This window comes from Bombus huntii, chromosome 10, assembly GCF_024542735.1.
Source record: "Bombus huntii isolate Logan2020A chromosome 10, iyBomHunt1.1, whole genome shotgun sequence".
Classification (NCBI taxonomy): domain Eukaryota; kingdom Metazoa; phylum Arthropoda; class Insecta; order Hymenoptera; family Apidae; genus Bombus; species Bombus huntii.
Window position 1 is genome coordinate 664,618 of NC_066247.1, and position 25,537 is coordinate 690,154.

The 25,537-nt window shown below is 42.2% G+C and overlaps 1 protein-coding gene across 6 annotated transcripts in view; it reads left to right on the plus strand.

The window, feature by feature from the left end:
* The window catches only part of LOC126870415 (CUGBP Elav-like family member 4), a 552,273-nt gene that overhangs the window by 291,325 nt on the left and 235,411 nt on the right, over positions 1–25,537 (plus strand). The window contains exon 1 of one of the 6 annotated variants that reach the window (XM_050628115.1): positions 22,849–24,265. The exons of 3 other annotated variants lie outside the window; for them this stretch is intronic. The gene's annotated coding sequence lies outside the window, so the exon portion shown is untranslated. Of the gene's footprint in view, positions 1–22,848; positions 24,266–25,537 lie in introns of those variants that run through there. 2 more of the 6 variants (XM_050628104.1, XM_050628108.1) reach the window with 2 other exon arrangements.

Here is a 25,537-nt window from a genome sequence, read left to right on the forward strand (position 1 = left end):
CAATGCGAATGTTATAACCCTGTTGAGAAAATATTGAACCATGACGTTCAGGGCCACGTACGTAAGACAACCTTTGAAAGTGGTTAAAGGGACCACGAACAAATAAACCGTTTATAGGTCTTGAGGGTTTGAATTTATGGCTAAGGAGTGGCGCGTAACATATCGCGGTATGTACAGAGTACAGGCTAAAAGGAATAGGGGTTTCGACGCTTATACTCTATTACAGCAGAGTTGGTTCCGTCTATTCGAAAGTACTATGTACGAAGAAAATTACGATAACCACATATTCACTAAATGTTTCCGACATTAAAGCAGCTTCGGATACATTCCAACGCATTGCTACACGTACTTTTAAAGCTTTAGGAAGTTAATGAAAAAAATCTCCCGGTTAAACGTAGCTGCTATGTATAAATTGCTTCATTCGTTATTTACCTTTCTCAATTAGATACATACGCATACTGAATTCATTTAACGCGATTGCAGATGGAAAAGCGTTTTTGTAAACAAGCAGAAATTGCATCGATGTAAGGTAATTTCACCGTCGTTAAAGTAGCTGAACGCTTGTTTTCCTTCGCTGAAGGAAGCTCCCTTTTAGTCAGAAACGCATTCACGTGCTCCACGCGAGTTTTAACTGCTTTTCCAGACGCGCCCCAGGTGCCCTCTACTCGAAAGTCATTCGGCAATATAGACTTTACTAGCAATAAAGCCAATGACGGAACTCATGTCCAGTCGAATGCGTAAATCGTGCATTTACCCGAGCCCCGGTGCTTTCGCCCATGGTACGACCCTCCGCAGCCGATCGGTCTGACATCCGTCACGATTTCGCCGCACGAACGTTCGAAATTAACGGGTTCAAAGGCACCCAAACAGTAGCAATTCTACCGAAATTGTGCGCGCCTGCGTAACGATCTGTCTCGCCTACTGTTACGTTACCACAAGCTTCCGAATTGATGGCAAACTGTTGAAAATTTGCTAGCGAGTAAACAAAACTTTCGTCTTAGCATGTCAGTGATGAGAGCAATTGAGAAATTTCAATTAGTTCCACTTGTTGAATGTTGACCGGTAACTAGTGTAAATAAAGTGCTTTAATATAGAAATGTTTTACGATAAAAATGTTTACGCCCTCCGCGCGTTTGAACGTTTACTGTTAAAAGAATTCAAAGTATTTACTCGATATACATGTTTGTACGATATAGTTTTGAAGCGAAATGCATTTCACCTACCCATAGATCTTTTTAATAGATTTTTTTAATAATAATGCCTTGAAGATGTAATTTGCCATTTATATTTAAAAATGCCTTCGAGCACCGGCAAACATTCATGTCATTTACGTTAGTTTTCAACTTACGCCATTGAATTTCAAACTCTAGCAGGCACAACCGTTTACATGTGTATTACCTTCTTTTATACACGCGTTACCTCCTTGTGCCAGACGCAGGTGTGGCTTACGAGGCTCACTTTTACTCGACGTAATGTCCAAGTTTCGGCTTATGGGAGACCACAGTCTCGAACGGAACGCGCTGATTTCTTTCCTTGTAAACAGGCGACACCGCGCGGAAAGAGACGAATCTCGTGAAACGATGTTGCAAATGATATGCGCATCGAACGATTTTCGTGTCCGATCAATCTCATCGAGGAATTTGCATGCCCTGTTCGTTGTCACGAACGCACTAGTAAGTAACGAAACAAAATTTTGTACGAAATATTCTCGGGAGTGGGAAACGGGGACGCCCGATGGTCAGCCGGTTTTATACGAACCGTCGAGTTTTCTCGAAATTGATTTTTCCTGGCAGCTACGGTTGCTCCACGTGTTCTCTCGCCTCTCGGCAAAGTTAGTTTTATGTCATGGCCCCGCGCTGAATTTCCAGAAAGGGTTGTAAATCGAATAATGAAAACGTCAGAACCTCTCTGTGTTGGTACACCGCAATCATTTGTAGCTACGTTTTAGCCGTGAAATCGCAGTTTGAAAGCTGCGCCGTGTCGCGGCAAGAAAAATATACAGAAAATAGTTTTCGTAATTTGCTCATTCAGACTTTCTCGCCCATTCCATATGTAGCCGTCATTGCGCGTTGCACACGGCGTGCTAACCGCGTTGAAAAAATTAAAAGAAATCATTCTTAAAGCCCAAAAATCTCATAGCGTTTCACGCAATCTACGTGAACGTATCTTTTAACGCCATAACGGAGAGCTTATAGGATCGAACGACGAAATTCAAATTCGACGGTTGGATTCCTTTTTATTCCTTCTGTCAGATGCACGGTAGTTCAACGGACCGGTGATTCAAAGCGGACGGATATATAACCGCTATCAGAAATCGCGAAGTCGACCAATGTTTTTCCAGTTGGGGATTCGAAAAGCGGTGTAGGTCGAGGAAGAAATGGGGTGAAAAAAAGGCGGAGAACGGTCGGCGCTGCCGGCCAGTACGATATTTAGGGTGCAGCGATAATTCATAGTGTCTACCGTTTGGTGTACACACGAGTCACGCGACCTTTGCACGGTCTTGTTGGCGCAGATGCGCGAAAGGATATAGGAGGCTGGGCGTACACAGCATACACAGAGTTGTGTGCACTGAAGGAACGAGAGCACGAGGGCTCCACTGAAACGAGATAGAATTGTTCATCCATAAATTCGTGCTGTTTGGCGGAAACATTTTCCGTTGTTCTTTCTCGCGCCACCCCTCTGATTCTCTCTCTGTCCCCGAGCCGTTCTTCTTTTTTTTTTTTTTTTTTTCACCAATGGAAAGCAGAGCTTCGGTGAAATACGAGCGCGATGTCGGTCCCGCAAGCAGCTTGTCTCGCAATCGCTGTTTTGTTAATTGAATTCCCTGTCTCGAACGGTTTCACATTGATGCGTAACGCGGACGAAATTCGGAAAAAATGCACGCTAAGGACAAGATCGCGGTGTACCTATATTGCAATTCTGGCTACGATCGTTCGACATGAAAATTTTCAGCCTTTGATTGTTGCAGTGCTAAATTACGCAAAACGATTCAAACAGTAAAGAAGGCGATGTACGTATTTCGTTACTCGATATTTATTTCATGTGTTTTACTTTACTCGTAGGGTAAAGTAACAACGTATACGAATAAAATATTTCTTTCGAACTTTCCGATATCGTACCGTACTTGCTGCGCGCTGTGTTACACATTTTTAGGATTTTATCGTGAGTCCTGAGATTGTTCGGTAATACCTTTACACGTGTAATAGTATTCTAATAGGATGTTATATCGGGCAACTGGAAGTACGTATTTTCGAAGCCGCTGTCCGCGGAAGATTACGCGAAGCTTAGGGCAATAATGACGTCCGCCTACGCACGGTCGAGTCCGGATCAGAACTAGGAATCCCATAGGGAGATAGGCGAAGCGGAAGTCGGTTTTCCTGCAGAAAGGTTCGGATGGTTTCCCCGCAGGGAGTGCTCATCGAAGCTGACCGTTATCCAGATCGTCGGCTATCGGAATAGCAATAATAATCAATTGTCCATGTAAAGGCCTCGACAAGTTACATGATCGGGAAATAACCGAAATCAATTCACCGGACGTGTCCAGTGGCGAGCGCGCGGTCAACTGCATCTCGAAATATCGAACACGAGACGGTGAAGGAAAACGGAGAAATGGTGGCGAGAGAGCGTAAAGGAAAGTGTGAGATTGGTGGACAGCGTAGGCGGGTTAGAGAAAGGCGAGAAGGGTGAGACGGGACATCGGTGCAGTGTGTCTCGTAAAATGCATCTGCCCTCCCGTCTACCATTGGCAACGGCTTTTATTGTGTTGCGTTGCGACACTTCTGCCTCCGCGACCCGTCCGGCTTCCTCCTCTTTCCCTTGTCCTTCGCCACGGTTTGCCCTCGCCCATCGGATCCACGAAAAAACAACGACGCCAACTGATTTATAGCCCTCGTACACTCGTTAAACTGATTCGATAGATTTTACTGCGCTTACGTCGATTTCTTTCCCCCGTTCATCCCGTGACCCCGTCATTCGCTCGTTTCGACTCTTTCTCGTCGTTGGCTGACCGTGTCCTCCTCTCTGTCTTCGCTGGTCTGTCGCTTTTAATCTCGCATCCTTTTCTCTTTTTTCGCTTCGGTCCACCCGAGGTTTACAGGCAGGATTACATCGTTCAGCCGGGCTTACACGTGCCGTCGGCATTCCGAGTAAAGGCATTATTGCACGTTGCGATCTGTGCTGCGGTCCTTCCCATTTCGACTTAAGCCTCCCCCGACATTCCTCCTCTCTCTATTCCACCCGTCGCGTATTCCTCGACATTTTTCCTTTTTTTTCTCTCTCGATTTCCTTGTGGAAAATAGCGCTCTTTGCTTTAGCAGTCGACCATTTGTCGATTTTCTGATCGTATTAACGCAATTACATCGAAAAGATGTATCTGGACGAAGATCTCTCTTCGTCGATTCGTCCAAAGCTTGTGATATCAACAAACTCGTTTTTGACGCTTGGTGCTTGACGCTATCTAATCGCGTACGTCTTGGGTAATATTTCCAGCGAATTAGCCATTAGTTAGGAAATAACGATGTAAAAATTTGTCGTAGAGCAAAGTTAGCGGTATTGTTTGGTGCCGCGAATTCGATAAACTGACCATCAAGATTTATTATGTGTCTCAAATTGAGTGCCTCTAATGGAAAATGCAAAATGGTTTCTCGCACGCCATCAAAGGTTAACAGCTTTAATTTTGTGGATAAATGCTGCTAAATAAGTGGCGTTTCGCTTTTGCTTACAGCATCGGAAAACGCCATTATAACGGCAGAACGTAATTTCATCGCTGTTATCTTTTTCGACATTTATTATACGTCGAAATTGAACGATAGGTATAGAAGGCAATGGGACAATGGCGAGACATTCGGATTTAAGGTAATAATTCTGATCGAACGTAGAATCGCCAAAGTAAGACGCCGTCTATTCGACTGCGTTTATTTGCAAAGGGTTAATAAAGGACTGCCTGTACTGGATGCAATTGGCGACGCTCGAATGACTCGGCCCAGTTGGGAAACCCTCACGGTACTTAACTTCGGAACTTACGTAGAGAGGTATCTGAAAAGTTTCTGAACAATTAGGATTAGTTGCGTTGTATCCAGACCAACCTATAGATTTTGGGTGAATGTAACGATAAAGCAGCGAGGAAGAAGGGTAAAGGAGAGTTTTGGAATGGGCCACGAGGGCGGACAGGGGGGAAAACTCGGGTTATAGGAGCTTGCGGCAAGCACCACCAGCGGCGATACACATTAGATACCAAGTTCTTACAACTACCCCTCGAACTGGGGAGCGTGAGTATGCCAATATAAATTACGGCTGCACGATAATGCCTGCTGGCTACCAAAGTAGAAGAGAACCTTCAAGTACGTCGTTTGCAGATTTTCTTTTTGTTCCCGTCTAGTGTTTGCATTCACCACCACGTACCCTATAATTCACGTTTCTTTGTCTGCGAAACTGCCTCTGACAGTTTGTTTACATCGTATCAGATTTTGTTCGCTTCTGCGAAATTTTAGAACCGGACGCATGCCAATTTTTAGGAAACAACAACCGACAGTTGCGGTGTATAGTCTGAATGTTGCAATTATGATTACGATTATGAGTGAATTCGACGTTCAGAAGAGACGATCGTATATTCCGCGGCTTTATCGCAAAGATGCCTAAATTCTCTTTAAATATTTACGATTAATTTGGACTACTATTTCGGTCACCCGATAGTGTCTAAGTACTAGATATTCGAGAGTAAGGAATTAACGGCGCAGTCTGAACTCGACAACGTTAAGATATCGATCGATGAGAACATTTGTACAACGAATGTCAGGAGACCGATAGATATATTATCGTGAAAGGGTGTGCATATCTAGAGCAAACCATATGAAAGGTAAAATCGTTCTGTTCGTGTAATCGAATTTGGAAGCGCAAGACTACTCGTATTACCGTTAAGGATTTATTGGGTCTCCGTCTATATTCGAAGCTGTCACAGACAGTACGAACCCAGCAGCCAGCAACTCTTGTCGTGCGAATTCGGTGAGGCGTACAAGAATGTATTGATCTGCTCTGACATACCATTCGGGCACGAGATCTGTAAGTACGGCACTGTCGGCATTTTACATCTTCCGAAGTATGTCGAAGCCTTCTTACGCCAATGATCCCTCCTCGATTCGTTCGAAACACGGTTGCGACAATGTTTGTGTTTTAGAAATTCTCGGTAACCAACATATTCATTATCGAACTTTGTAAAACATAATTGAACTGGCAACTGGACATACATATAATATATTCTATGGTAAATTACTCGTTTTGCTTTAACGTTCTATCCGTCTTAATTTCGTCGCGAAGGGGGAACAAACTGAGAGATAAAAGTTATAATATACATCATCGGTTAAGATATTGTGCATGCAGAGCGAAATACAGTAGAAACATTTTCTAAGCATTGCGTTAAAATTCGCTTTGTTTGTAGTGAAATATGTGTACGTTGGTAGCAGCAATTTGGTGACGAAAAGCCAGGTGAAAATGAAACTTTAAACAAAGGATAGAACGTTTGTCTCGGAACTTTGGCGAAGTCTAATGGCAAGAAGAAGAGCGCTTCGCGACATCTACGTTTATAGGTAGAAACGAAGCAAATATTCTCTTGTGTGTTCGTCAATGTATTAAAGAAAGATTTAGTCAACAACCATATAGTATGGGCATTCGTTTGTCAATCCATTAATCCATTAATAGATATAACTATATGTATATAATTTTAAGCAAACCGAGGATTCTGGAATCTAATCCAAAAGATCGTATAAAAATGCATTTTACTTAAGTATGATCGATAAAGATAAATGTTTTGTATAATTCGCAAGTTTTCCGATTTCGTAGAAAATGAAAGAGATATCTTTGTTTAATAAGTTTCTGCATTCTGTTGGATTTCTTAGAAATATCCATACTTTAACACTCTCTGTCTACTCCGATATTCACGATGGGGCTTCGAAGACGGCTCTTTTCTTCGTTCATTTCGATTTGTCTCCTATTCCATGATGTTAGGGCGTCGATTGGCGACGGTGTTGAATAAAGAACAGCGTCTTCGATAGCGAGCAATTTAAATTTCTCCTGGACGAAAAAAGTTTATTATTCGGACGAAAGTTGACAGCTACAGCATATTTCAATTTCTGGATGGGTCGAGGATCATCGACCCTGTGAAGCGTATCCTTCGTATCGTTATTCCTTTTTTTGACGTAATCTGAAATTAATCGATGTAAGCAAAATACATTAAAGCTTTCCAATTTTATCAATCCAATTCTCCGAGAACCGTTCCGCGATGGGTAACATACATGTAGCGAGATACGCGAAATTCTACAGCTGAGCAATTTGAAAGACGATGACTATCTTATTATTCTATGCGTAGAATGCGATAAAATCGTACTAGTAATGTAACGCTCCTTTGAAATTTCGTTAAATTCTTTGACGAATGACACCGATGATATTACGGAAGGAAAGGTTGGAAATTAATTGTAAATTTCATCGAGGGTTACTACTTTTTCTTTATCCTTCCATTTCACTGACGGCAGCTTCTTATCTCGAAGGACCTTAATTAGAATAATATAAGCTTTCATTTCGTTTACCTTCAGGGCGATCAACAACAAGACCATTTATTATTACTTTTCGTCTTTGCTGCATATTAATGGAGCACAATTGATCTTCAGTTCTCTTTTCTACCGCAATTAAACTGATTTTCATAATCCCTCTCTAAACTTACTTTTATAATGTATCCAACTTTTCAATTTATGTGCACCGACTTTAAATGATACAGATCCAATAAACGCGATTTTAATCGATTCTTAAAATTTGCTTTTCCCATATCGAACCATCTAGGGAATAATTATTAAATATACCTTATTTCTATTCTTCACTTTTTTACTCAAGATCATCTCCGTCGCGGCTGTATTAGAAATTCCACGTTGCGTTCTATAATGTTTTGCAACAATACTCTGAAAATCATTTCCTAACATATTTCCTGACAATTTTATGGCACATATACTTGCGCGTATAATATTACTGGAATATATATTCTGGAAATTCGGCTTTGTTAAATCCAACAACTTTAAACCTGAACAGCTTTTAATGTTTGAATACGTTACCGTATCGATATGTTGGAATAAAGCGACGAGTTCATGTCCTACATTTCGGAGGAATTTTTACCGCTATCAAACAAAATTGTACCGAAATTCTGTTGCTTGTTGAAACCATACCGTCGAGCAAATAGTACAATCGTTTCTGTATTCCGTGTAAATTTGACATTACAACAGAGGGTTTGTAACTCTGTTCTGTAATGTGAAATATGTATTAACTATGTCTAGGTACATTTTTCTCGCAAAATTACCGTAAGAAGAGTAACTCGCCAATAAAGAGAAATCCGCATCAAATATTACGATTATTGTAGAATTTTAAACTAAAACGACGTAAAAGAACAATTACCGATGCTCGTATAAGAAAGAGAGGAATCTAATTCTAGGTGTCGTCTAATTCTTAAATTCTGACTGCGATGCAACGAATGAATGTCGGTTGATTCTTAGATGACACGAGGGTTTGAATAAAAAGACGAGAGATAGAGAGGACGAGATCTGAGTAGAAAAATGAAAAAAAAAAAAAAGAAAAGGACCCGATAGAAGGTAAAGGAGAAAACCGAGAGTTCCACAGCGGAACATGAAGGGGGTGAAGAAGGGACGTGTCGCGAGTGACAGGTCATTTTCCGGAGCAGAGCACCATCTCGTCGCGTGTGACCTCCCCTCGATCGGATTCAACCCCTTCGTGTTCGCTCTAAGGATCACGGGACTATCCTAACTCTTCCCCTTCGAACAACCAATCCTCGATATCTCGTTTGCCAAATTCGAGCCCGCAATAACGCGCCTATACCAATGTCTAATTTGATCTCCGTTTGGGAAGTACTCTCACCCTTTTCACGCGTGTACGTACACCACTGTGTTAGGCCCATCTGCAAACGTATTTTGTTATCAGCCAGGGAAAATGAACTATTTCGTGCGTACATTGATTTTACATAATTTCAATTTACTTTACTTGAACAAGGTGTTTCGACGTGTTAGCGCGTCGAAAACTCTTCGCTGAATTTTGCTAAACACAGCCAGCACGGTTTATAACATAATTTATTCTTTAAACGAGGGAATCGTTGCATCGCCTAGGGTTTCCCATATGCACTTCCCAGAGAACTTAATACATAGTGAGAAACTTCAGAATACTTGGAGAATTTTGAAAATACAATTACTTTACGTAACAACGTGTACGAGAGAATACCCGAAGGACTTTCGCATTGATTGCGGAAATTCTCATTTGTTGTGAGCAAATGAAATTCTACCTAATTAAATGGTAAAACTTTTAACTGATCTAATATCATCGTTTCTAGAAGAGTTCTATAACTTCTCCGAGAGCAAACTTGAATTTCAGTTTTAATTAACTCCCATTTCTCAAACGGACGTACAGTTTAATGCCAATAAATAAGGTCGTCGTATTCATAGTTTTCCACGTGCAACTGACAGAAACAAATTGTGATATATACCAGTAATGTTTTTCTTAACGGCTATTATGTGGAGTCCGCCTCGGAAGTAAAATGGATTCACGCTCCGTACTCATGGCGCGCTCTACGCCACGGGGCGGTGAATCTTCGTTTCGTTGGAAAAAGCCACAATGGGTGCGAGCAATCGCTTAAGTGCAGACCGTGGTTTGTCCACGCTATTTCAAGAGAAGGGACATGGTATTCGTGTCTCTTTGCAAACAAATACGATGCTTTTGAATTAACAAATTATATGCTGATAATTGCGAGAACACGTATATACAAGTATATTTAAAAATGGAAAACGAGAACGGCGATATAATAAGAAGAAAACAAACGGGTCAACGAGAGGGAGGAGAGGAAGGAGAGGGAGGGAGGGAGGGAGGGGGGAACGGAAACCGCAGAAGATAAAAAGAAAGAAAAATAAGCTCTACGAATGCGCTGCATGAATAACATGCATTTATGCAGTGCCGACGCAATATGTAAGAAGTCTTCCTTTTCTTATCCATGAAGGACCAGGATAACGCGATGGAGCCTCCATATTTTAGGGAACACGACAAAGTGCTCGACCCACGTCCCACTTCTTCCTCACCTAGCCTATGCATTTATGCAATGACGGGATAATTTCGCGCCTACGCCCATGCGACATCACGCTCGATTTCCTCCTCTTTTCTCGATTTTTGGGCAAAGCGAAAAATATGACGTCGAGAAATATCTTCCACTGGCCTTTCATGTCCGTGTATGATTTAATATTAATATCGGCTACTTTTGATTCCGAATTTCATTCGTTCAATTATAAGAGAGCACGTAAGTAGTCTCTTCAAATGAATTTGAAATCGACGAAGTACTTTCTTTGCATCGAGAAAATATTTTCATCTTATAAATCACTTGAGAGAAGGGGCGCGTAAGGATATTTACAAAGCGATCTAAGGTTGCAATGAAATCTCTAGTTTCCTGTTGTATTTGGCACAGTACTCCAAACTGTTTAAGTTATACGTCGCTGCTCACGCAGTTTGCGATTATCCATGCAAGTTTGCGTAACAATTGAAAACGTTTACCTAACAATATCAAGCTGCAACAACGTATATCGCGCACGACCTACTTAACGTATTGCTATTAAATTCACGAGAAATTGGCAATATCCAAGTCACTCCTGAAGTCAAGGGTTACAATTTATTTATGCATATCTAGCTTTTATTTTCAATTTTAAAACCGTTTGGTATAAGTAACGGAAACAACTACGAATTAAGTTAGAAATATACTCGATTATCTTGAAACTCCGTTATACGTAGCAAAAGCGTTATACCCTGTTGTTAATATCTTTCGATATGCATTGCTTATTCTTAATTAACATCGCTTAAAAACGCATATTCGATCGGAGAGAATTCGTAAACGGATGTAGACGGTAATATATCTAAAATTAATGGGACATTATATCTCGATTGCAAATAAGTTGGCAAAGAGAAATAACGGAACAGTTTCTAGACAGGAGCGTTACCGTAGCGGAAACTTTGTCATCTTAGCTACTCAGACTTTGGCCTGTGGGTTGGGAAAGAGCAGGACCGTGTCGGCGGGGAATCACAGCGCAAATCAGAGTAATTCTACGTTTATCCGATTGGAAGGTGATTTTAAAACTTGCCACTTTCTACTACGAAGAAGTCGCTTCCCTCGTTACGTCTTGCGGAAAACATTTGGCCAACGAAGACAAAGGTCTCCCTCAACCAGTTACACAGCTTTAGTCTTCGTAGGATGACCGCCTTAAAATTATATAAAGGAGACTGCATATTTTTATGAGTGCTGTAAAATTTCGTTTTGTCGATTAACATCGAGGTTTTTGGTGACAGGAGTTATTATTGATAAGTTTGTAAAGAGAAAAAAGAAAAGATAATAGTGAAAAGTATGTGAATATTGTAATATGATACGAGGATAATTAAACGAATGTAACTCGTTTATTTTTTGTGACATGAATTGCTAAACGGTACGGTGGCATGTACCAGAGTTGAAAAATATAATGACATTACGTCTGGTGTTATTAGTCAGGACACAAAAACCATTTCGGTCGTGTCGAAGTTGCGACGTTTCACCATACTGTTTGCTTTAGAACGTGCAAATGTTTTTCGTGTGCTAACGTTATTTGTCGAACCTTTGTCAGATTAATTACCTGTTCGTCGATAAATAATATTTACCTTTGTTTCATGAAAAAAACAATTCACTCGCGTTTAATTGCAACGTCACTCAACGAGGGAACCGTCGAGTAATATTTTCGTAAATACTTGGCTCTGCGAAGCATAACGTTTCACGTAAAATACACAGATATCGTTACGTTAATTGGTAAAATTCTCTAAACGAAATGGCTAATGAGCGCTGTAAGCCGATGTACCTTCGATCTTACTTCCGGTTTAAAATCGTACGTCGGAACTAGGGGTAGCTTTAAATTACGTCGCGTATCGATACTTCGGAGAATACATTTTTTTAAACGATGCACGCTAAAATCGGCTGCACTTTATTGGAAGTATTCACTTTGAACCATACCGCGGTAAGGCAATTAACGGACGAATGGTGGAGTACGGGTAAAATTTTGGCGGCTATGGGTTTGCATCGGAATTAAAAAAAGGAAATTGCAAGCCACGCTCTATTACTACGTTTAATCGACGCCACATCGGAAATATCTCTGTTCCATTTACATATGTACATTATTATACATACGTTTATTTCGTTAGGGGAATCGAGACAATATCGCGCCATATTCGAACCAGTCTCTTCTGTTTAAACACGGAGTTTATACCAATACCACGTACGTATGCACGTGTCGAAACACGCCGATTGTTTAATTTCCTCTCTGCGCTTCAAATTTATTAACATCAATCGTACCAGTCGTATAGGCCTACCTATACAACTTGCCGAAATACCGTCTAATCTCCTTATTTCCGCAACCGGTGCTCCTATGCTGTTTTAACGAATCATCCTCAAAAGTGTAAATTAACGTCTACGCTACAATTAAACTGGGAACGTACTATGTCGCGAAACCTGAACAAGATATAGGAATTCTACGTAGAAGGCATCTGGAAACCTTTGTTGGAAATTAACAGGATGCTCAAGATCTTTTAACCTTTCGGGAAAGAAATAACTGTCATTGAGAGTCAAGGCAGGAGAATCTTCTTAACGACAGGTTGTAATCCACGTCTGGAAGCTGGTCTCAATCAGTGCCACATACTCCATAATTCAATATATCGAACCCTCATCTCGATTGCCTAATCTTGTCCAGCTGGTCGGGTTCCCTGGCCTGTTTCGACTGTCCTTCAAATCGGTACACCGGCTCCTTCTTCCGAAGGAGCACCGGAGTGAAATTCTGGTAGGGTTTTGTCTTTCTATGATTCTGTTCTGATAGAAGCCAGCTTGAGCTCCAGTGGGCACTGAAGAGAAAATGGCTCTTCCGAGTTACCCTCCATCCGCTCTGCACCTCTTAGTCCGTAATTGAATAACGTGTCTCGAGGCACGATCGGGCTCCGGATACCGTAATATACTGGGCCAGAGCTTGTGCCTGCATCTCGCCGACTTCAATTTCTCTTCTTACTGTTTCTTTCTTCACTTTCTCCCGCCACTCGTTAGCTAGATACAAGATGAAAGATTACTCGACGAATGGGAGTAAGCTGTTTTGTAATACGGTTAAATCGTTCCCTCTTAGTCACTTTCCTTTTTATAGCGCGTTCAAAATCTGCGATACTGCGTCTAACGAGATAATTCCGATACTAAAATATAGCTTATTGATTGACAAACAAAATTCCGTTCACTAGGGGAATTAAAGGTCAAGGCGACGCTTTCCTTCCCTATAAATAACCAACCATTATAGATGTTTTTTCTCGCTTCTAATATATTCTTTCCTTCTCGCGATAAATGCTATCCTTGAATAGTCGACCATAATCGTAACAGTACGAATGAAATCCTCGTGTAATTTGTATCAGGTAGATATTAAAAACAAATACTATGCGTGCAAGAGTAATATCTATAGAATCGATATTGCGGCAACATTGTGTATGCCGTAGTGCTGTGCTATGTTCCCTCGACGTAAATAATATTGGCGTGTCTTTGCATCTTATAAGCTTGTACGTAGGCTGTGCGTGGCTTGTTTGCTTGCGAACAGTCGAGAAACAGACTTAATATATTGACCCTATTATGGTATTATTACGCGCGAATACCGATGCTCCGGCTCGGTGTGTGCGAATGCACGTCCATGTTTGCGCTTGTATTTGTACGTTGCACGACCCTTCTACGAAGTCTGCATCATCCTAACAAGCATACGCAGGCTGTACCAACTGAATTGCCATCGGTGCGTCATCGAGGTACCGACAGGTGATACGATAATACTTGACGCGTAGCACGAACAGCAAGGGCCACGTCTCTTCTGCAAAATCGTGGAATTCGAATCCCGACGCGTATGTCACTTCCGATAGGGAGATACGCGCTAGATGTAACGCCAATAGGAACGCTGTTTTTCCCCGGTAACCGTATCTATGATGCGTTTTAAACGATCGTCGCCGAGACTACGAATGACAAGAGCCCGCGCGAGCCTTGTAAATTTATAATAAACTCCGGAAATATTAATTGACGTTGGAGTTTCAGCGTGATAAATTAATTCGTTGTTCCTCAAAGTGAGGAATTTCGAACGGGATAGAGGACTGGATGGATGGAAGCTGTGAAATTTTCATAACGAGAAAAACTATTCCCTGCCTGTTTTTAATTAAAAGTACAATTTTGTACGACGTGCCCCATTGTTTGTATTCCATTCCGTATCACGAATTTAATCATCCTTTTTTTAAATATTACGACGAACAATCGATACGAAAGTATTTATTTTTGTATCGTAGGAATTTAATTGGACGAGTATAACTATACACCCAACTATACGTTATGATAATATTCGATTTAATTTATCGTTGATCTAAACGTTTGTATATTCACATTAGGGATGTTGTTCCCTATAATATCGACGATATCGAGATTTCGTGGATAACTCGATGTATCGACAACATCTTATCGATAACTTTGATAAGTTGAATATAATTAAACGTGCAAAATCGTTAAGTATCTCGTTTGGGTGTTGTTCCGAATATTAATTCTCGTTGTCCAGTTAATTATGTCGTAACGCAATAGTTATCAGCTATAATCGTTTCTCTTAATATATTCGTTGTTAAAGCATAACGTTCAGATCGTTCCATGTGGTTCGTATATAACTGATAATATGACAGGGCACGTACAACTGTTTGTCTTCGCACGAGCATGCACTTGCGTTCCTGCAACGCTACATATGTATATCTGAACTTTAACTCGCATCTATCTGGGCGTATATATTAGTGTCACGATAACCGATATCAAATTGCATACAACACGATAGAATCATATACACGTATATGGCGATAAAGTGATAATTAGCAGTGATAAAAGATTCGTTTCAACAGGTGATCAGGCGGAAATGAATCTAAAGGTTTGTTTACGCGGAAAGAATTATTACGTATAATCGACTTCGCTCAACTAGTAATTACACTCAATAAGATATGTTATTACATGCGATACTTTGTGAAGATAATGACACATTGAAATCGCTATGGTCGACGGATTTTATAATACGTGAACATTAACCAAGCAATCGGAACAATCGATGAAACGTTATTCTGAACACCGTTTGAAATATTATTCAAACGATAGTATTATATTTATATGATATACAGCTGCATTCGATATTTTATCATAACGATAACCTGAAGGTAATGATACATCAGCAAATACAAAGTTGCGTTTAGTAAACTTCGAAAATTAAATCAATCTCGCAATTTATTCGAGTTTATGCATTAAATGCGGAACTATCGGTATATTAAGGGAATTTATTGAAAACATTTCATGTCAAAAATTACATTATATTTTATAGAATGTACAAAGCCATTCAAATTATCATACGGATACCGTGATTTTATATTCTTCTAGTTTGGGCTAGAATAAGAGTATCTCGATCGAAGTTGCGGAATGTAATTACAAGGGAAAAAGAAAAACGAATAAAACAAATATAAAAGCAAAAAAAAAAAAAAGATATCAATCTTGCAGTTGCAAATACGCTTTTGTTAAAGTTCAACGTGGTAGATCGATATGGATGTAATCGAAGCGAGTCGAGCAAGTTTCGAAAGTATATCTTCGAATTGAATCCGCTGCGCTTATTATATTCGTATTCCAGCGGCTTTATTTCGGTGCGTAAGGAATTTCGTATGCTACTCTTTCGTGCTTGAATTCGAATGGTTTTCGTATACGTTTGAAATCGGTGTTGTAGCGCATCGATACACCGGTATTGTAAAACCGGTGTCAGTCTCGGTGAGCTGTTGCGCAGACGAGATCGTCCAAGCGCGACGGAATAGAACGAAAAATGTGAAAAGACAGGAACGAAAGAACCATCGGAGGAGAGAGTAGGGGCGAGTAGGAGCACGAAGATTCGAGGTGCGGAGAAACAATCTGGAATAGGAACGAACCGAAACGAGACGAACGAATAAGGACGCCCGTGGTGATAGCGGCTGCTGGAGTCGGCAGTGGTGGCGGTGTGATGGTGGCGCGCGGCCAGGTATAGGAATCGGAAGCGAGAAGCGAGTAAAGAAAGGGCGACGGAAAGTGTAGTCTAGAAACTTTATCCACTTTGCATGCTGATGGTCACAGATTCGGGAAGACAAAATGGCGTATAGGAGCAAGAGAGCTAGCCGAAACGTGGATCGCGATTCACCGGGAATCGATTCCCTTTGTGCTTCGCCAACACCGCCACTTCCACCACTACTACCACCACCTTCGCCGCCACTGGTACAGCGAACGGCGGCACTGCCGTCTCTGCCTTCTCTCCAAACTTTGTAGCCAATTTACGAGCGACCAAGTCAGCGCCCTTCGATTTTACGCTAATCCGATGCCGATGTCGTACCTACCGTAGATGAGACGAACCTTCCTTTACGTTGGAAAGGGGCTGCCGGTTGGCTTAAAAGGATTTCATTTTCCGTACTGCCCACCATTCTTTGCCCGCCAGCTCTGTCTCAAGGTAACCTCTTTCTCCCCGTTTCGTTTCGTTCCGTATGGTATTCGCATTTCTTCCATGTCCGTACCTTCTCGGCTCGTTCTATTTAGTCTTCGTTCCATTCGACTTTTGTCCCGTTTTCGCCTTTTCTCGTCCTTCCGCCTATTTTACCTTCACCATCTTTTCTTTCACTCTCAACCCACCACTTTCTCTTACGTCTCTCTAGTAATTCAGCCTTGACGAGGAACCGCAGTCGTTCACGAAGGTAATGCGGTTTACCGGATAGAATAGTGGATACGTTTTATCCGATGCGGCCGATCGAGTTACGGAATTAAGTTCAGTTGTACGGGAATAACAACCGAGCCGCTTTTTTTCTTCCCCTTGTATCTTTTCGTTTCGAGTCCTTTGGATTTTACGAGAAGTATGATTCGGAGCAACTGTAATTGCCTAAAGAAAAACTTTTGTCTTCCTTGATCCGACGTTATTTCTTTTGCTATCTATTACCAAAAGTAGTGTATAAGATTACCAAGAAACGGTCCTCGTGAGCGGCCCTAAGGGCTGCGAAGAAATCAGGTTTTGCGAGTTAGGTCAAACGTTGCACAGACTACGTGACTTTTTAAATCGCGCGTCAACCGACGATAAAACGCAAGAATTGCATCGTATCGTTGCCGATATTGTTCTTGTAGACACTAAATGGTAATTATATGGTCAGCCGTAAAAAGAAAACGATCATAAGGCAGTGGTATATGTAGCTACAACGAAAGCAAAGGTTATATTTTCGCACCAGCTATGATTGTAGGCTCATGGAAATTCTTTGATTTGCGATCCGATAGCGGTTGTACGACCGGCTACGATCGATTACATTTATGACCATGGGCGAACCATAATATTTTACAACCTTTGCATCTGCGTGAAGATCTTCGGGCATCGGAACAGAACGTTCGCCAACAAATATTATAGATAGCCATGTTACTCGTGATATAAAAATGAACGGTCGACATGATCGATTTTAATGATTGATATTATAGAGAATAAAATATATGAAATATAAAAGTAGAATCATACCCGATAATACTAAAAAGGTACGGATTCGCGTGGACGTAAAGCGAGATAGAAATAGATATACAGAATAAAATAATTATGTCAGTTTATGTGACTCTTCGTTCGAAATTTAACTGCGGTAGTATTCACTTAAGAATTGAAATTCGAGTCAATCGTATTACCAATAAAAGAAAGCGATACGTCTCTTCATCGCGTTGTCTTTTTCAGTAAGGAATAAAACGAAACGAAGGTAGGAGGAGCGAAGAATTGAAACAGGACAAAGAGGGGAATAGAGATAGGTCGACATGGAACGGACAGTCGTTAAGGAGACTGAAAGAGGTAAGAAGTCGAACGCTCGTAAAGCAGGTTGAACCGATCGTAAACGCTGGTGAAAGAGCGATGTCGTAGATCGCTATAGATAGAAGGATAAAAATCTCGGCGATATCGGTATTCGTCGAGCCGCGAGCTGGATGAGACTCGACGTCCATTCGATTTCAGAAAATGCCTCGTATATATACGATTGGGAAAAATTGAAATTCCTGGAAAGTAAAAATGCGAGAATATCCATTGGAGCGAGTAAACGAGTCCTGTGAGTCGACTATCATCCCCGTGATTGGAGGGCTGTCAGTCACCAAGGATGGAACGCGCCATTTTTCGAAACGTCCATTCGACGTCCTTCCAGGACCGAAAGGTTCATTAACTTTCGATGATGGCCCTGTATCTCTGCCAGTGTTGAACGCGCTACTTCCGTTATGCCGTATACACGATATTACTCTCAAGATGATATTTATTATTCCAAGTTGCTCAAATTTGTAATCGTACGATCCGAAGTTTGTAACGCGGCACGAAATTCGAGATTGTGCATAAATCTTTGCTTCAACCGCCGTTGTATCTTATTCTCAAGTACATGAATTTCTTCGTGAAAACTACGCTTGATAAAAATACATGGCTGCGTAAAATACTCGTAATGCGATGGCTTGGAAAATGGCCTGTAAAATTCAACGGATGGCAATCAAAGTGACGAATATCGAATCGATCTTCGCGAGTTACCGGTCACCTTTCGACGAGCGTATCCGATTCCGACGGTTTACATCGCGCAAACTTTAGAAACTTACGGTCGGTGTAGCAGCGAAGTTCCAGTGAATAGGTTCGTTTCGAACGAGAGAGGAGAACGTACCAGCATATCGGAATCCCTTTATTGTTTTGCATGTATGAACTCGTAAACAATATGTTCATACGAAACAATGTTACGCGACCAGCGACCAGGCTACGCGTTTCAGCTATACCGTCTCCGTCTGTGTTTCCAGCTTCTTCCTCTGTCTCCATCGCGCATAGTGGTCGAGATTGCGATTCCGTTGGTCTAACGTTACCGACGCGGCGCTTTGGAGTTTCGACCGCAGAAAACAATGGCTAGTCGCGCGATGAAATCTGTGAATAGCGTTCCATGGTACATTTTTTCCGGCCCGCGTCCATTCCACGGAAACGGTTGAAAATTATTCCGTACTTGTAGCAAAACTACATTGGATGCTTGACGAGGCTTTTCATTAGGAGACAGTAAAACTCCGCCTAGCAGTCTTTCACGTCGTTTATTTTAATTACGAGGTTCTACCCTTGAGCGACTGGCTGGATTTATTTAGTGGAAAAATGATTTCGGTAACATGCTTTCCGACCATTATTAAAATCACCGCGCGAGGTACACTGGCAAACGGAATACACGGTATACCCGTTTCTTTCCGACGCGATGCACACTGATCCACTTTAGGGAAAATCACCACCGGACGATTTGCTTCGATATAATGGCTCTTGGTTACCTTCTCCTGCACCCGTCTACTAGATTGTCCAAATCGTATCAACTTAATTCATATTCACGGTACGAGCGAATTTGCTAGCAGAAAGTCGGGAATCGAGGGGGATGAAGACACGCAACGAGCGGAGGGAATCGGCAGAGCGGCAGAAGGAGAGAGAAAGAAACGACGGTAGGTCGGGACGAGGGGTAACGGTGGGTGGTCGACGAGCATTTGCCCGAGCGAGCTGGGTTTTAGCCCCGCTTCCGTCTCATTACTCGCTACGCTCTGATTGAATTACCTACAATCAACATCAAACATTTTTAAACTCAATTTCATGTACGTAGAATCGTGTATTTTCCCGCTTTTTCTGCTTTATAGAATCGCTTTGCGAAGCACGAACCCCCTCGTACACGGCGAACCTATTTCTCTCTTATATTACGGATATACGAACCGACTGCGTCGACCGTCGTTATTGTATAATTACCTCATCCGAAGCGTCCGAGGAGTGCACGTTGAAAAAACAACGACTTAACGTTTCGTTTAAGCACGTTTTCAAATTCACATCCGTCTTCGAGTTACGTACCTCTTGCTTTCTTCCTTATATAAATTGATCAAACATCTCGTTTTCTTGATCTTGCTCGCTTTTATTTGTCCTTGCATGGAACTACGCTCGTAAATCGGCTCTAACAAGGTTTACAATCGAAATTTAATTAGGTAGCCTCTGAGGGAACGATTCCTTGGAAGCCTTGCCATTGTTAAACTTTTATTTCGATGAATTTCTTTGTTCTGTTTTGCTAATCCTATTATCATGTAACAGATTATTGGCCTCTTGTAATTTCATTTGCCAGGGTACGAGAATGTGATTTACTACCTTGTATTATTATAATTAGTCCATAAACCCGAGCATGTATCAAAGACTAGAGAAGGAAAGAAATCTGGACAGAAAGGGAAAGAAATGTGAAACAGAAAATACATAAATTTGAGAAATCGTTTAAAAAACTATTGGAAGCTGTGGAATAGATTTTTAACGCGTTTGAAGAAAATCAAAGTTGTAAAAAATCTTCACAAATGTCGGTTTGTATATGGAAACGATGATTTTATACGCGTGTGCAAATATTGTCAGAAAGGTCACACTTCAGAATCAAATAATTGGATGCGCGTAGTCTGTTCATCGAAATCCATAATAGCAGAATTGAATCGCTTTCCCGAGAGCGCGATTGATTTGCCGAAACGAAGCACTAATCAAAATTAATTCCCATTATTTCGTTAATGACACCAGGCCGCGTCGCGCTGCTCGTCACGCTTGCAGGCTCGATTTGGTGCGAATTAAGGATAATTAAGAATCCATTTGTATCCGAGCGAATGGAAACTCCGACCAAGCGAATTCGCGAAGAAACCCAACTTGCAACAATTACTTTCTACTACAAATCGAACCTTCCTCGATCTCTTCCATTTAATAAATCGCGAGAATCGTTTTAAACTAAAAACTATAAACGCTTCCGGAAATTCTGTTTCAAGATTTTTTCTTTTTATATTTTCCCTTTTCTTTTCTAGACGTAATCTTCGCAGTAAAAGCTTGTCATAAAGTTATACACAACGTTGACGCTTCTAACGACGTATTTTGCCGTTGACAAAATTAATTTTTTTCGTTACAATGCAAACTTCATCGCGACGTAACGTTTAACTTCGCCCGATGTTGCCAATCCTTAACGTCGATGATCCAACTAAAAATCGTAACCTTTAGTCGCTTCGAAAACTTGTCATCTTCCGAGTTTATCAACTTCGTAAACTGACATGGTTGTAATTTTAAAGTACCTGCTGTAACTTCCCAAGTAGCCGTACTGTTATTAACTCTTCGTAGGTAATTTAAAAGTAATCACGCTAATGAAGCACAAAGGCATCGCGGTAAGCATGCAGAAACGATCATGCCGTATATACGTATACGTGTCTCTTTATGTATAGGAATATCTGTGCAGGAACGCATCCGGAGCAATTCATTCACACTACATGGAAATCTCATTAGGCCCAGATACATATAACAGCTACCTCGCGACTAATGGTTGAGTTTGAATCGAGCCACAGGACAGACGCTTTAGGCGGAACTTGATCGTGTCGATGCTCACGGTGCGTGAGCCATGACGTACGTTTCTAATGCATAATAATCGCCAGCAATACTAGTTGTATTGCCATGGAACTCGGAATCGCGAGGTATAAACCTTTCGGGGACTGGTTATTTCTACTACAATTAACTTTCTCGTTTTCGTATTTTAACGAATTCTTCTCGCAACGAAAACACAACTATACGCCTAGCCAACTAAAAATGTACGACGTATTAATTTAAACAAAATTTATCCATCGCAAGATCTCGATAAAAAAATCATATAATTATGTTTAATCTACGCATGTAGATTACGCTTTTGCAACAACGTTATATTTAATCTATTAATCACTTTCAAAGATTGAAATATAGTACGCTGTATGAACTCTGTCGACATATTTTAACGATTGCAACTAATAATCTAGAACAATACGAAGAAACGCGATGAAAATTAACAGAAATTCCATGACTCGGAAGTCTTTCGTATCGCCGAAAGGGGACCGCATGCGCTCGATTTAATACGAGGCAGGAGGCGCGCGTTTGTTGCATTCTTGGACGACTTATAGAAATTCTGTACGTCGACCGAAAAGTATCGACAAAGGAAAAGCGTGGCTTCCTCGTACGGCATACTATCCCTCCCCGTACATTGGCATACTCGTAGATATAGGACTGATAGACAACGCGCGGCAGCGTTACGAAACACGAAGGCAATGCGCGCGTGAGGTATAGCAGCGGACGGGTATGCAGGGACTTCATTATAACCTCATTGCTTCCCAGCGAGTGCATTCGAATTGAAAAATGCGCAGGCTTGTTTTGAGCTACGGTTACCGTGACAACGCGCGTATGCCAGTACATACACGTATGTACCTACGTATACGCGCGCGTTCTTCTCTCCCTGTAGACAACGGATCCTCTCCGTTTCGCTTACACCGGCCACGCTTTTTCTCTTCTTTCCACCATGGATTTCAAGCTGTGCGCGTCGCACCGTCGACGTTCATCGAAAGGTAGCGGCGTATTCCGCTCGACGAGCAACGAAGACAAAGAGAGAAAGTGTGTGTGGCAAAGCAGGACGAATCGAGGTGAGCACGAGAGAGAAAGGGAGAGAGAAAGAGAGAGAGAGAGAGAGAGAGAGCCTGAGGAGGGAGAGGCGAGGAGAGGAGAGGAGAGTGTTAGTAGAGAGGGTTGAACCGGTGTAGGGGGTTACTGGATGGTCTGAGAGAGGAGTGCGCAGCGACGCAGCAGGTCGCGAGGGATGGTGTGCCGGGGACGGTACCGGCAGCAGCGGCGAAACGCGGGCATCGGCGAAGCAGTCACTATGACAACGGTGACAGGCGAGGTGTTAGTGCGCATCCGTGACCACGCCTACGTCACGATGCCGTGACGTCATAGCGTCGACGGCAACGGCGGCTGCTACCGACGAGAAACGTGGCGCGCGACGCTCATCGGTCCTACGTTAGAAGAGAGAGAATCGCGGCCGCCTGTTGCTACTTCGCTACACGGAGGGTAGGCAACCCCGTGTGCCTTCCCCCTCTTTCATTCCCCGTTACTTCTCTCCTTCTCACTTTCTCTCGATCGTTTTAACTCCTTCTCGTTCTCTTTCGCTCTCCCTCCCGCCCTTCCACCCTCGCTCGCCCACTCTCTTCCTCTCTCTCTCTCTCTCTCTCTCTTTCTCGCTCGCTCGCTCTCTTCTCGTGCGCCTTGCTTCCAACAACGAGCGTTAAAACAGAAAGAGAGCGCCCTCTGTTACGACCACGCGCAACGATCGCCCATCTCTTTTCTTCGTGGTCTCGTTGCTCACCTCTTCTTTCCTGCCCTTTCCTGTTCCCTCTCGTTCCACGCGTCTCGGTTCAACTTTCTACTTTTACCGGCCTGTCTTCTTCTCCCTCCAGAAATGTCGTCGTCTCTTTCTTAGCCTCCCTCTCGCTCGGTCTTTTGGCTCTCACCATTCTCCCTCCGATGGTCGTGCAGAACCGACGTTCGCCACCACCGTTGCCGCTACCCTACCACCGATTTCGAACGACCAACTCCCTCGGCTTCCACCTCCTTGCCCCCTTTAGCCTTCCGGCGGGCACCCTCCCGCGCGTGTTACCAGCCAGCAGCGATCCCCACGGCCACGACCGAGAACCGAGACCGAACGAGAGTCGTCGGCTCTCCGCCAGTCAGCCATCCGACTCGTCGCTACGCCACGCCACGCCGCGCGCTGCGTGTCTTTTCGAAATCGTGTTAAAAAGCCTGTGAAATAGAGCCCCTCTGCCGTCCCCTATCCGTGTTGCGCATTCACAGTCAGAATCTCTCGTACGTATCTGTCGTGTTTCCGTGCACGGTTTTTGCATTCGACGAGTTTCCGCTTGTTGTTTCTTGTGACCGTGTCTCTCGTACGAGAGTAAAAATAAACTAATTAAACGACCCGAAGAGCGAAAACGTTGATACCAAAAAAAAAAAAAAGAAAACGAAAACATAAACGAAACAGAACGAAATAAAGTAATATCGAGGGTGAGAAAAGAGTCACCTATGTTCAATCGTATGTTGTTCAAGAGGAGAAGAAAGTAGAAGCAGAAAGATCGTGGAGAGAGGGTGACACGTGCGTGTACGCACCGCATTTGACACAGGCACACAGACACACACACCAGTGACGCGCAGCAGAGAGAGATTGAGAGAGCGAGGACGCAGGTTGTCAGACTTGTGCGGTGATCGTCCTCGTGGTTGCTTGCGACGTCCTTGTGGCACATGTGCCGTGCAGCGACGTAGGACATTCGTTGGTCAGCCACGCATATGGATCATAGGTTAGATTTGTACACACATCTATCATTAATACCCACGTATATACTTTCGTTGGATCGTGAATATATTTAGGAGAATAGGAAAGGTGGAAAGAGACTCGCGGGCCGAATAAGGAAAGCGAGGCGAATAGGTGAACGAGAGAAAGCGAGAAAGAGAGGGAGAGAAATGCAGCGAAAATAGGAGAAAGAGGGAGAGGAAAAGGGAGAGAGAGTGGAGAGAGAGAAAGAGAGAGAGAGAGAGAGAGAATGAGTGAGAGAGGAACACGCGAGAGAAACGAGAGCGCAGACACGCACACGCGATCGTCCCCGTGATCGACTCGACGAGTCGTCGGCGAGCGGCGCGTGCTGGTAACCTGTTGCCTCCTCTGAGAACAAAACTCCAAAGCCGGTAATCGGGAGCTTAAGGATACTCTGATATTCCTGCGAAATTGTCTATGTGGTGTGCAATTGTGTAGAATGGGTTTCGGATGTAACCAATTATCATGCCGGAGTTTTTATGAATTTACTTAGAACGACCAATATTTCAGAGTGCTATGCTTCTTCGAACGGCTATTGGTTTTATGAGATATTCGTCTGTTGCTCCTTTCAAGTATCTAAATGCCCTTCTCGTGTAATACGAATGATGGATCGAGTCGAGCATTTAAAAATTAATTAAGAAAAAAATATATGTGGCATTTTTCGTTTCTGTATCCCATTGTCGTCAATTTGAATCGCTCGCTTCTGGTAACGCGGCTAGTCTCTGTTTCATTACGCAATCTGCTAAAATACTAAGCATTTTTTCTAACTTAATTCTGTAGTTTAATTTTATTGTAAAACACGTTTCAATTTATGTAACATTGGGAATCGTGCCTATACGGCTATAATTAGCAATAATTTTTATCTACATAATTATCCTCTTTTTACGATACAAAAGTGAAGTGATAAGTCAGTGGGAAGTGATCATTGAAAAGAATATATAATAACGAGTAAATGTAACTACGCATATAGCATATAGTGAAGTTCGGTAATAACAGAAAGTGTTAAACCATTATAAAATAGAGATATAACTACAGTACAGCATTCGTCAAGATTTCCATATTCTCGTAAAAGGAAACAGAAGGTTCGATGCAAATTAAAGCAACTTGTTTTAATCGATTGTCTAACTGATTAAATTAAATCTGATTATGCGCATTCATAACATCAAAATATGATAATTTCGCGAGGAAAAATTTCATCGTACGTACACGAAGCGCTAAAAATTGATACAGTGAAAACAGAATTTAGTAGATGCGGTAT